Raw genomic sequence first — 11,800 nt, forward strand, 5'->3', positions numbered from 1 at the left:
GCACAAAACTGATGTAATCAGGTCCATCTTCCTACAATCTCAAACTACTTATATATTTGTATACTTTTATATTTGTATAATATCTTTATTTTATTTTTTTTATATAAAAAATATTGTTTTAATACTTATAATCATGACAATAAATCAATAGTTTTACATCATGCAACTGTTTTTAATTTGATTATATAATTCAAAGTGCATTAAGTTCAGAAACTTTTTTTTTTTTTGCTTCAAAACAAAGTTTATAATGTGATTCAGGCAGGTTAAATATTTACATTAATATTTGAATACAATGAAATATAATAATAATAATAATAATATAGAAAAAAATACTAAAACCATAATAACATTATCAAAAGGTTTTAATATTGTTAATACTGTACATTTAATAACAGATTAAAACAATGGCATATAGCCATTAAATAATTCTCAAAAGGTTTTTCAGTGTTTTCAAAGTAAATGAATACATTACATCGTACCATTGTTTTTAATTTGATTAAATTGTTTCTAAGTACACAGTCTTGCATTTTTTATTTTTTTTAAATTATTTCCACTTTTATTATAAAATTAACCACTTTTTTTGGTTAAAAATTATCCAAAATTTGAGCATGCTGCTGCGTCATTACATCAGGTCTGTAAACATAAAGAAGTTTTCCCGGCTACTAGGCTATCGCATGTGAGGATCCTGCAGGTGACAGACAGTTTAGCCTTTTCTCACAGCAGCTGGAATAATTAAATGTCGAAAAATCATTTTGATGGCGGATTGTAATCCAGAAAGGATTATGTGTTTATGAAACACATGCGAATGAAATTAAATTATATTCCAGTTTTAAATGTGCTTCTAATTACAGATAGCCTGGGATTACACAAGATTTGTATTATAAAGAAATCCGGGTCAAAGGGAGCATAGTTTGCTTTTTGGGTTAAAAGAATTTCTTAATATGAAATTTGAATGGTATGACAATTAGATTAGACTGAACATAAATTGAAATATACACGCTAATCCATCCTATACTCATAGTCACGCAATGCTGATGTTGTTAGCATTAATAATTTGAGAATAAAGTATAACAATAATAATAATTTGCCCGGTTTGATGTGATATGAGCTAAACGATCGTTAGATTCCATTACCATTGGTAGCGCGATTTATTGTATTGCTTTTTTTCCTCAGTTGGTCAGAACAAACATGGCAGACTTGTAACTTACTTGTTCAGATGACAATATACGGTGAAAATTCTTATTTGGGTCATATATAGAATCTGTGATTACTAAGTACAGGTTTCACACCGGTGCGGTGACTGACAGCCACACATACTCCTCAAAACATAGATTCATCCGAGCTGGAGCCATGCCAGAGTACAACCCCACGCAATAAAAATAATTCCGCAAGTAACTGCAATTCCAGGTTTTCAAACAGAGATGGCGACAAAGAAGCAAAACTTACGGACTGCAGCTTTAAATGTTTATTTTAACATTTTAATACAATTCAATATTTTAATATCAAATAAAATATTGAAATTATTCATTTTATATTAGAAAAAAACACTTATAATAAAACAATGGCATGTAGCCATAAAATAAGGATCAATTAAATGAACAGTACTCAGTGTAGTTAATGTAAGCAGTCATTAATTTAAAAAAAGACAAAAAAAGAATTTAAAAAAATACAACAGATTTTAGGTAATTTAGGTAAAACGTGCATGAAATATCTAATAGTGCTTAAGGTATCAACAATATATAAGGTATGCAAGTAAACATTCAGAAATAAACAAATAAATAAATACATTAATTTTTACATTCTATTTTTTTTTTTTTTAAATCCATCTTCTAACAAAATGCATTTGGTAAAGGCAGAAAATCATAACAACAAGTGTTTACAGGTTTAAACAATCAAAAAGTCCTATTTTTCTGGGCCTTCATAATTTTTACCATAATTTTTGTAATAGGCGCACAGCATTATATATTACTTAGTTTTAAGGTAGCTGAACACAATGCTGCTGCCAGTTAATGATACAGGAAATGCAGCTTGTGTTCATTACAGCTAGAGTCTGTGGTGAAAGAATGACACAGAGATGTGGTTTTTTGATCGATCACATGAGCTCAGAGAGATCTGCTGCTGCTCTAAAGTCAGAAAAAAGGTCTTTCTACATCTTAAGCTTTATAAATCACTTCTTTCGAGATGCCAAACAAAAGAACAGCCTGTCCTCAACACGAGGTGTTTACATTCTGCTGGGTTCTCCTCTCTCTCTTTTTCCTGCCTCCCTCTCTCCACCTCCCCCAGCCGACCCTCCCTCGCTCTGTGGAGGAGGACAATCCACTGGAAGGAACGAGGGACTTGGCCGCAGACCAGAGCAGAAAGAGAGAAATACTGTAGCGTGAAGTCTGACTGCCTGCATGTGTAGAACAAAAGAGGTCACATGAACAGCGGAATGAAGAAAACTGAGGGCAGCGACTGATCATGAACACACCTGGTGGAGATAGAGGGAGTTTGTTTGAGCGGTAGCTCCCACATGACGTCAGATGCACAAAGTGAAGGTCTCTCTCTCTGCAACCAGGGGGTCAAGGGCAACATGTTCCCAACAAACATCGAGAGAAAACGATTAACAGGACTCTCACAGCAGGGGAGAAATATGGAGGGAGCTGTGGGGGTCTCTAGAGAACAAAAATAGCAGGAAAATGACCTTCTTCACAGTGTCACTGAGAGCATCTCCAATGCTCCTAAATTTAGTTCTCTGAGAAGTTTTTGAGAGAAAAAAGAAAAACATGGGAAATTCCATTCTTTTCCTTTTCTCTCTGTCTCTCTCAATTCAGTTTCAAACAAAACACAATAAAAGTGCAGTGCAAAATTGTAACTCAATTTAGTAAGCTTTATTGGCATGACTAACTGTACATTTGTATTGTCAAAGTAAAATAACAAAAAAGAACAGTTTAGTATACTTTTTTTTTCTATTCCCAAAACAATGCTAAACTAAAATATACTAAACTAATTGTAATAGTTGAAGTTGTATTGCCAAAGCAGTGTTAAACTAAACTAAACTAAACTATACAACAATGTGGTATAAAAATATGAATTAGTATCACCAAAGCAGTGCTAAACTAAACTAAACTAAACTATACAACAATGTGGTATAAAAATATGAATTAGTTTCAACAAAGCAGTGCTAAACTAAACTTAACTAAACTATACAACTAAACTAAACTAAACAAATGTGCGGTATAAAATATGAATTTGTATTGCCAAAGTAGTGCTAAACTAAACTAAACTAAACTAAACTAAACTAAACTAAACTAAACTAAACTAAACTAAACAGTGCGGTTTAAAATATGAATTAGTATTGCCAAAGTAGTGCTAAACTAAACTAAACTAAACTAAACTAAACTAAACTAAACCAAACTAAACTAAACTAAACTAAACTAAACAGTGCGGTTTAAAATATGAATTAGTATTGCCAAAGTAGTGCTAAACTAAACTAAACTAAACTAAACTAAACTAAACTAAACTAAACTAAACAGTGCGGTTTAAAATATGAATTTGTATTGCCAAAGTAGTGCTAAACTAAACTTAACTAAACTAAACAGTGTGGTATAAAATATGAATTTGTATTGCCAAAGTAGTGCTAATCTAAACTAAACTAAACAGTGCGGTTTAAAATATGAATTAGTATTGCCAAAGTAGTGCTAATCTAAACTAAACTAAACTATACAACAATGTGGTATAAAAATATGAATTAGTATTGCCAAAGTAGTGCTAAACTAAATTTAACTAAACTAAACAGTGCAGTATAAAAAATGAATTAGTATTGCCAAAACAGTGCTAAACTAAACTACCTAAACTAAACAACAGTGCATTATAAAATATGAATTTGCATTGCCAAAGCAGTGCTCAACAAAATTAAAGTAAACGTAACCAAATTAAAGAGAAGTGCAGTGTTTTCTCTCGATGTGTTTTGTGCAGGAGCCCTGTTCTGAGGTCAGTTTTCTGCTGTAACAGATGTCAGATTCATCTCTGCTCTGGCTCCAGCTTTCCCATGAACACATGACCACATGACTGACAGCTCCACGACCTCCACGAATCCCCAGCGAGGTTGAGCCCACAGAGCCGGGACAGGAGGCGCTGCTGGGGTTCCACCCACAAATATTCTGCCTTTCTCTGTGACCCGTTATCCCCGTTTACAGTGAACTGATCCACACACAGCGTGGGAATCCCAGCACCCTCACACATCTCAGGATATATTTAGGTTCAGACATTAAACTAAAACACTCCTAGAGCATGCTTTCCACCAGTTCAAATGTTCCAGACAGTGCGGATTACATGCGTACAATGAAGAACTAGTTGCTGGATTCATGTCCATGAATTTTGAATCTTCCAGATGTGTTTGGTCTCAAATCTTATCATGTTTTAGGGGATTTCCAAATGCATGAAAGAGTTTGCAGTCAGTAAGTAACCAAGATATCCTTGACCACACTTCTGTGTTCCGCTTTGTTCTCAAGGTTATATTCTGATTTACCTTCCTCCAACGGGCTTAAGTCATAAATCCAGATTTAAACCTTGTTGATGTAGAAGTGAAATGGAGAGCAGAACTAATGGCCTTTAACCTTCATGGGACATGATCACTTCACCTCCTCCGAGGGGTCGAAAAGTTACACGATTCCATGTGTCTCAGACCATTCGCTGACCATCTACAAGCATAAAAAACATCAAGAGCTTTCTCAAAACAGCATAAAGCTGTCTCAAAGAACTAGCTCCGATCAGATTAGCTGGCTTCTACACAACATCACTGAATCACAGGAAGCAAAGTTATGTTTGCAAGTTCCCAGGACTGCTACAACAAGCACTTCTGAAGAAGAAAATGTACTGGATTTGTCAAAGTTTGCAGTGGCTAGACTGTTCTGGTTGGTTTCTAAGGTGTTGCTATGTGGTTGGAAAGACATTCCGAGTACTATTTTTGTTAATTTGCTATGCAGTTATAAGGGTGTTTTGGGTTGTTGCTAGGTGATTGTGTGCTGTGCAGTTGCCATGGCAATGCTTTGTGTTTGCTAAAGTGTTCTGAGTGGATTTAGGTCTTTGCTATGAAGTTGCTAGGGTGATTTGGATTGTTGCTTAGATGTTGCTAGGTGGTTGCTAAGGTGTTCTGAATGGGGTTTAGTGCTATGCAGTTGCCAGGGCATTGCTTTGTGTTTGCTAAAGTGTTCTGAGTGGATTTAGGTCTTTGCTGTGCAGTTGCTATGGCGTTTTTTGGTTGTTGCTAGGTGGTTGTTAAGGTATTCTATAAGTGGGGTTGAGTGTTATGCAGTTGCCAAGACATCGCTTTGTGTTTGCTAAAGTGTTCCGAGTGGATTTAGGTCTTTGCTATGAAGTTGCTAGGGTGATTTGGATTGTTGCTTAGATGTTGCTAGGTGGTTGCAAAGGTGTTCTGAATGGGGTTTAGTGCTATGTAGTTGCCAGAGCATTTCTTTGTGTTTTCTAAAGTGTTCTGAGTAGATTTAGGCTTTGCTATGCAGTTGCTAGGGTGTTTTGGGTTTTTGCTATGGCATTGCTAGGTGGTTGCTAAGGTGTTCCAAATAGGCTTTAGTGCTGTGCAGTTGCCAGGGCATTGCTTTGTGTTTGCTAAAGTGTTCTGAGTGGATTTAGTTCTTTGCTGTGCAGTTGCTAGGGTGTTTTTTGGTTGTTGCTAGATGGTTGTTAAGGTATTCTAAGTGGGGTTGAGTGTTATGCAGTTGCCAAGATATCGCTTTGTGTTTGCTAAAGTGTTCTGAGTGGATTTAGGTCTTTTACTATGCAGTTGCAAGGGTGTTTTGGGTTGTTTCTAGGTGGTTACTAAGGTATTCTAAATGGGGTTTAGTGCTATGCAGTTGCAAGGGGATTTAGGCCCTTGCTATGCAGTTGTTAGGGTGTTTTGGGTTGTTGCTAGTGTTTTCCAAATAGCTTTTAGTGCATTGCTATACAGTTGCTAGTGTATCTTTGGTGCTTTCTGGGGTGTTGCTAGGTGGTTGCTAAGACGTTCTAAATGGTTTTGCTTCATTTTTGCTAAAGTGTTCTGAATGGTTTAATGCCATTGTTCTGCAGTTGCTAGGGTCTTTAGTGCAGTTGCAGGGCTGCAACAACAAGCATTTCTGAATAACAAAGTGAGTGGATTTGTCAAAGCTTGCAAGGTTTATACTGCCGAATCTATGAAAGTGGACCAGATATGTTGGTAGCCTACATGGTTCCTGGCATTGGAGGGGCGGGTTTGTTGATCAAGTTAGTTTGAACTTGATTTCGGGAAAAAACGTTTCATCTTTCCCTTTTATAAATACAAACGTACAGCACCGCTAACATCCTCAGATTACAGTCTCTGTTTCTCAGGCTGTGTGTTTCCTTTTGGAGCTTTGAAGAGTCTCTTTAAGATAAGATATCTCAGTGTTGGGCGTCCTCTCCCAATTGTGAGCTGCCGCTAACTATTTATAAGCTCTAACAGGGCAGAAAAATGGACATACTTGCTCTCTCCCCTCATTAACGTGCTCATGTGAGGTAATATCACCTGACTCTTTCATCAGGGCCAGTTGGATTGGACACCAGGAGACGTTAAAACTTCCTGCTCTCCTGATCGACGCAAGAGGTCGTTTGCAAGCACCATCCTTGCGCTAAAGATCATCAATCAGAGATGTGAAACCATAACACATGCCATCTCTGTTTATATCTCTCCGTCTCTCTTGCGCTCTTCCTGCTGTCATCTGGATTGCGTCTATGAGCTGTCAGTGATAAACCACAGGCCCACCTGAAAATCTCTCCTCTGCTCTCGGCATGTTTAGATAACCTCCGGTCTAAGTTTCCAAACTATTCAGTGTGTGTAAAATTGCAACAAAAACACAATGAAACTATATAATTGGCTACAATATCTGATGCAACTCAATCGCTTATCAAAATGAAATCCCATCTGTTAAAAACAAACTCATGCAGAAGGTTTTGATCAAATGATCTCCAATGTGGCAAGCATTAGAATCAGGTTTTCAAGCTGTTCATGTGCCAGCAAGAATGACGTACCTTTAATTATAAACCAATCAAAAATACTGGTTAAAAAAAAAAATGTTAGCAGTGCTTGTTTGTGCAAAACTCACTAGTTGTGTCCCAAATGATGCACTATACACTATGCACTTTTGTACTGTGTAGTGTATGAATTTTATAAGGTTATTTTGTCATTCATAATTGGAGTCTGAAAGCCCCACCTCCTCCACTACGTTATTAAAGCTGCGATAGTTGAGTGCATGAGGTGTCCAGCATTCCTCTTTGGGATAGTTCACCCAAAAATGAAAATTCTGTCATTAATTACTCACCCTCATATTGTTCCAAACCTATAAGACATTCTTTCATCTTCGAAACACAAATTTAGATATTTTTGATGAAATCCAAGAGCTTTCTGACCCTGCATAGACAGCAAGGGAAAAAGTACAGCAAAAAGTATTCTCATAGCTTCATAAAATTATAGTTGAACCACTGATGTCACATGGACTATTTTAACGATGTCCTTACTACCTTTCTGGGCCATAAAATGTTTCAGTTGCGTTGCTGTGTATGGAGGGTCAGAAAGCTCTCGGATTTCATCAGAAATATCTTAATTTGTGTTTCGAAGATGAACGAAGAGGTCTTACGAGTTTGGAATGAAATGAGGGTGAGTAATTATGACAGACTTTTCATTTTTGGGTGAACTATCCTGTTAAGTGCTAAACTATCCTGTTTGGAATTTTCAGTGTGTGCGCACTACCACACTATATACACTACTAAACAACATAGAATAGTGCACAAAGACACAAATTGGGACGTACCTATTGCCACAACGCTAAGTGGTTGGTAGTTGCCACGGCGTTGCAATGCAGTTGCTAGGGTGCTCTGAGCGGCTTTAGCATGTTGATGTGCAGTTGCTAGGGTATTTGGGGTAATTGCTAAGTGGCTGCTTATTGGGCAAAAAGCCCATAAAATTTATAGCACACTCCTCTACAAGCTGCACAATTGCATGTGTCATTCATGTTCATATCACAAACGATGATGAGCGAGTTACATACCAAATTTTGATATTTTGTTGTAGAAGTTTGTTCAAATAACTAAGACTTTGTGAAATAATACTAGTAATGTTTACCTTAGGAAGCACCACTAATAAAATTTTTCTTTTCATCAAATTTCTTGCTGGGTTCATAGAAAGTCCACACACACACACACACACACACACACACGACCTCAGCTCTGAAATAGCACCATCTATGGGACTGAAGCAGCAGACAGGGCAGGAGATCTGATCTGGGGTCAGGTTTGCCCGTCATACACTAATGACTGACTCATGAGAATGAAAGATTCTCTCTCTCTCTTTCATCATGTGGTCTGTGTTTTTCTGTCCATCTCTTTGTGTTTCTCTCAGCTACAGGAACGCTGCAGCATAGGCAGTGGGTGGAACTAATCTCATTAAATATGAAAGAACTTCCAATGAATTGAGAAAAGAAAGAGGGAGTGAGAAAAAGAGGAGAGGAGAGGTTACTGAAGGTTGGTGTGTGTGTGTGTGTGTATGTGTGTGTGTGTTATGCAGCTCATAAATCTCAACATGCTTCTCCAGAGAGTTGCGAGAACTTTGAGTAAGTTTGATGTAATCGTGTCACACTGTGTTTCCTGTTTGGACAGACAGAGGAGGCGGGACTCAAATGACAGACATTCCACTGGACAAATAGCAACTTGAGATCGGATTGATCTTCCCAATCAACAGCAAAAACCTGCTGATTCTGTCTGGTGTGTTGATGGAGAGTCTCAACAGTCTACTATGACAAGAACATCCTAGAGTCTGTGATTTAAAGCTCAGAGAAAAGAAATCTAAAGACATAATCAGGTGAACTTGGGGTCATATCATGAAAAACATAATTTTCCTTGATCTTTTGAAATGTACCATGTATATTTACTTAAAATGACACTGAATAAACCGCTGGATGTCATCAAACTGCTGGACTGTTTTGTGTTAGTAGATGTTGCTGCTTCCCATTGCTGCTCACTTGCATAAAAAGGTCAACTTTGCTCATTGCGTTTCAAATTGCTAACTTTCATTGAAAATGGATGATTTCTAATAACTTCATATTTCCAAAATGCTCTCAGTGTGCTCTTTGATTCTTGCACATTTAGAGCAGGAACAAGCACACTATCATTCTAAAGTTTGGGGTCAGTAAGATGTTTTTCTTTTTCAAGAAATCAATTATTTTATTCATTCATTAATTTTATTCAAGGATGCATTAAATTGATGATTTTCAAGGAGGCATTTGAAATGTTGCAAAACAAGAAAAAAAATAAATAAATAAAAAAAATATATATAGCCACACAACTGTTGATCAAGATTGATAATAATCGTTTCCAAGAAGACAAGCTGCTCAAGAAACGTTTCTTGAGCAGCTTTTCTTCTTGGGAACCTTTATTATCAGATCAATCAGCACAAATCAGCATATCCTAATGATTTCTGAAGGGTCACGTGACACTTAAGCACTTAAGACTGGAGTAACGATGCTGAAAATTCAGCCTTGCATCACAGGAATAAATTACATTTTAAAACAGATAATAATACAAAACCACTGATTTACATTGTAAACATTTCTCCTAATTTTACACTTTTTTTTTCTTTTTTTTTTAAATAAATGCAGCCTTGAAGGTAAGCAAAAGTTTTTGTTGTTGTTGTTTTTGCGTTGTTTTTTCAAAAATATAAATAATTCTTACCATCCCAAAATGTTTGAATGGTAGTGTACTACAAAAGATTAATTTTGGAAAAAAAAAATCCTAGTAAAAGTAAATCATAGATGTTTTGGTTGATCAAAACAATGACTAAGATCATGAGAAGACTTCCAGGAAGTGTACAATATGTCTCCATCCACACACAAAACAACAATCAATCAAGTTAGAGAACATCTTAATCCACTTAAATAATAAAAAACACAACATTGCTATAGTGTATTCTGCCCAAATCAACCAACACGATCTCTTATCACTCAAACAAACACATCAGAACACCCCAAATTCCACAGTTATTCCAGAAGTGCAGTTATTTATTCGCGTGATATGAATCTTAAAGCACTGAGAACCAATTACAACAAGCAGAGGCTGATTACATCAGGGAAATGGAAATTAGCCGTATATGGACTCAATGACCAGGATGAGGAAGTTGAATCATGGAAATTTGAATACATCATTTTACTTGGGTTGGCAAGAGAGGTTCTTACCTAACACCAGAGGAATGCAGAGAGAGAGAGAGATGCTAGTGACTGTAGTGTTTAGTTTACCGTCAGTCTGTCGATTACTCTCAAACATTCAGAACTCCAAAATCTGATCTTTCACCTTTACAAGCAGTTTTGTTTGGTCTCTGGAGCTCCTTATGCTGATGTCTGACTCACTGTTTACAGTTTACAGTTAAATTACAGCACAGGAACAAACAGAAATGAAACAGTTTGTGAGGTTTTTTTTTGTTGCTGGCCTTGCATCAGGTGGAAATACTATGTTACAGACTGCACTTATTTGATTAAAAAATACAGTACAAATAGTTATACTGTTTTTTATTATATATATATTTTCTATTTCAATATACTTTCAAATGTAATTTTAATTAAAAATATTTAAAAATCTTAATTATTCGTAACTTTTGACCACCACTGTAGGATAGCAGTACAATTTGATACTTCAGTGTCCTTCGAAAAAAATCGTTGCAGTACTTTTTGAAACCGCAGTAACCTTGGCTTAAACTGTGAAAACTCTTCCGTCACAATTAATTTTATATCCTTATTGTGTCTCTATGCAGATCACAGAGATGGAGCCGTGTGTGTGCGGTTATCCCACAGGTCTCTCCAGGCTTCCTTTCACATCAGAGCCATCCCGTTGAGCTCCACTTAACAGGTTAAATATTTCATGCTCGCACCGAACTGCCACTTTGAGTTCAGAGATACAGATGAGCGCCAGTCGCTTGCAGCTCCCTATACTCCACACAGCCTGCATCATTCAACAACTCTATTTCCCTCTTTTTTTTAAAAAATAAAAAAACACTTCTTTAAAAAAAAAAGCTTGCTGGTTTGATCATAATTTAGTTATTCACAACCACTTTTTACCAAACTTTTTGACCCTTACAATTAAACAACCTGTTTTTTTAAACGGAAGCTTGTTTTTGCCACACGATTAAAAATAAATCTGGCATCTGGTAGTGGCAACTTTCCATCTCACAATTCTGACATTTTCAGTCAAAAAATTTAGAATTGCAAGATAAAAGCTCAGTTCTGAGAGAGAGAGAAAAAAAAAGTCAGAATTGTGAGATAAATGTCACAATTACTCTTACTTTTTATTTCGTGGCAGAAACCAAAATTCTAAATTGTGAGATAATTAACCTTAATTCTGAGAGAAAAAGCGAGTGTTGCGAGGTACAAACTCAGAATTGCAATAAAAATAGAAGATTTGAGAGATCAAAAAAAGTCACAATTCCTTTTTTTTTTTTATTCCATGGTAGAAAAAGGAAAATTCAAAGTGCAAGATATAAACTAGTTTTTTTTTTTCTCAGAATTGTATGAGATAAAAAGTTGCATTTACATTTTTGTTCTTATATCCTGTGGCGGAAACGAGTTTTCGTAGTTATTTGCAGTTGTGTTTATAGTTTTTAACTGCCTCGGTCGTTCTTTAATAACAGCCTCTCTGCAAAGCTGCATCATATTGTGACATAATCATAAAACAATTTGCACCGAAACTGTTAATATTGTATTAAAGGAAATGGGAATTTGTTAAATCTGCAGAGTGGCAGGTTCTACACACAGCCAGAAACAAC

The 11,800-nt window shown here is 36.2% G+C and overlaps 1 long non-coding RNA gene across 1 annotated transcript; it reads left to right on the forward strand.

The window, feature by feature from the left end:
- The first annotated feature begins 7,667 nt into the window (after positions 1-7,667).
- LOC131534973 (uncharacterized) lies at positions 7,668-10,988 on the forward strand. The gene is made up of 3 exons (XR_009269475.1): positions 7,668-8,514; positions 8,650-8,851; positions 10,793-10,988. It is a non-coding gene; the product is annotated as an uncharacterized LOC131534973 (long non-coding RNA).
- The last annotated feature ends 812 nt before the right edge of the window (positions 10,989-11,800 follow it).

Source organism: Onychostoma macrolepis, chromosome 25 (assembly GCF_012432095.1).
Source record: "Onychostoma macrolepis isolate SWU-2019 chromosome 25, ASM1243209v1, whole genome shotgun sequence".
NCBI lineage: Eukaryota > Metazoa > Chordata > Actinopteri > Cypriniformes > Cyprinidae > Onychostoma > Onychostoma macrolepis.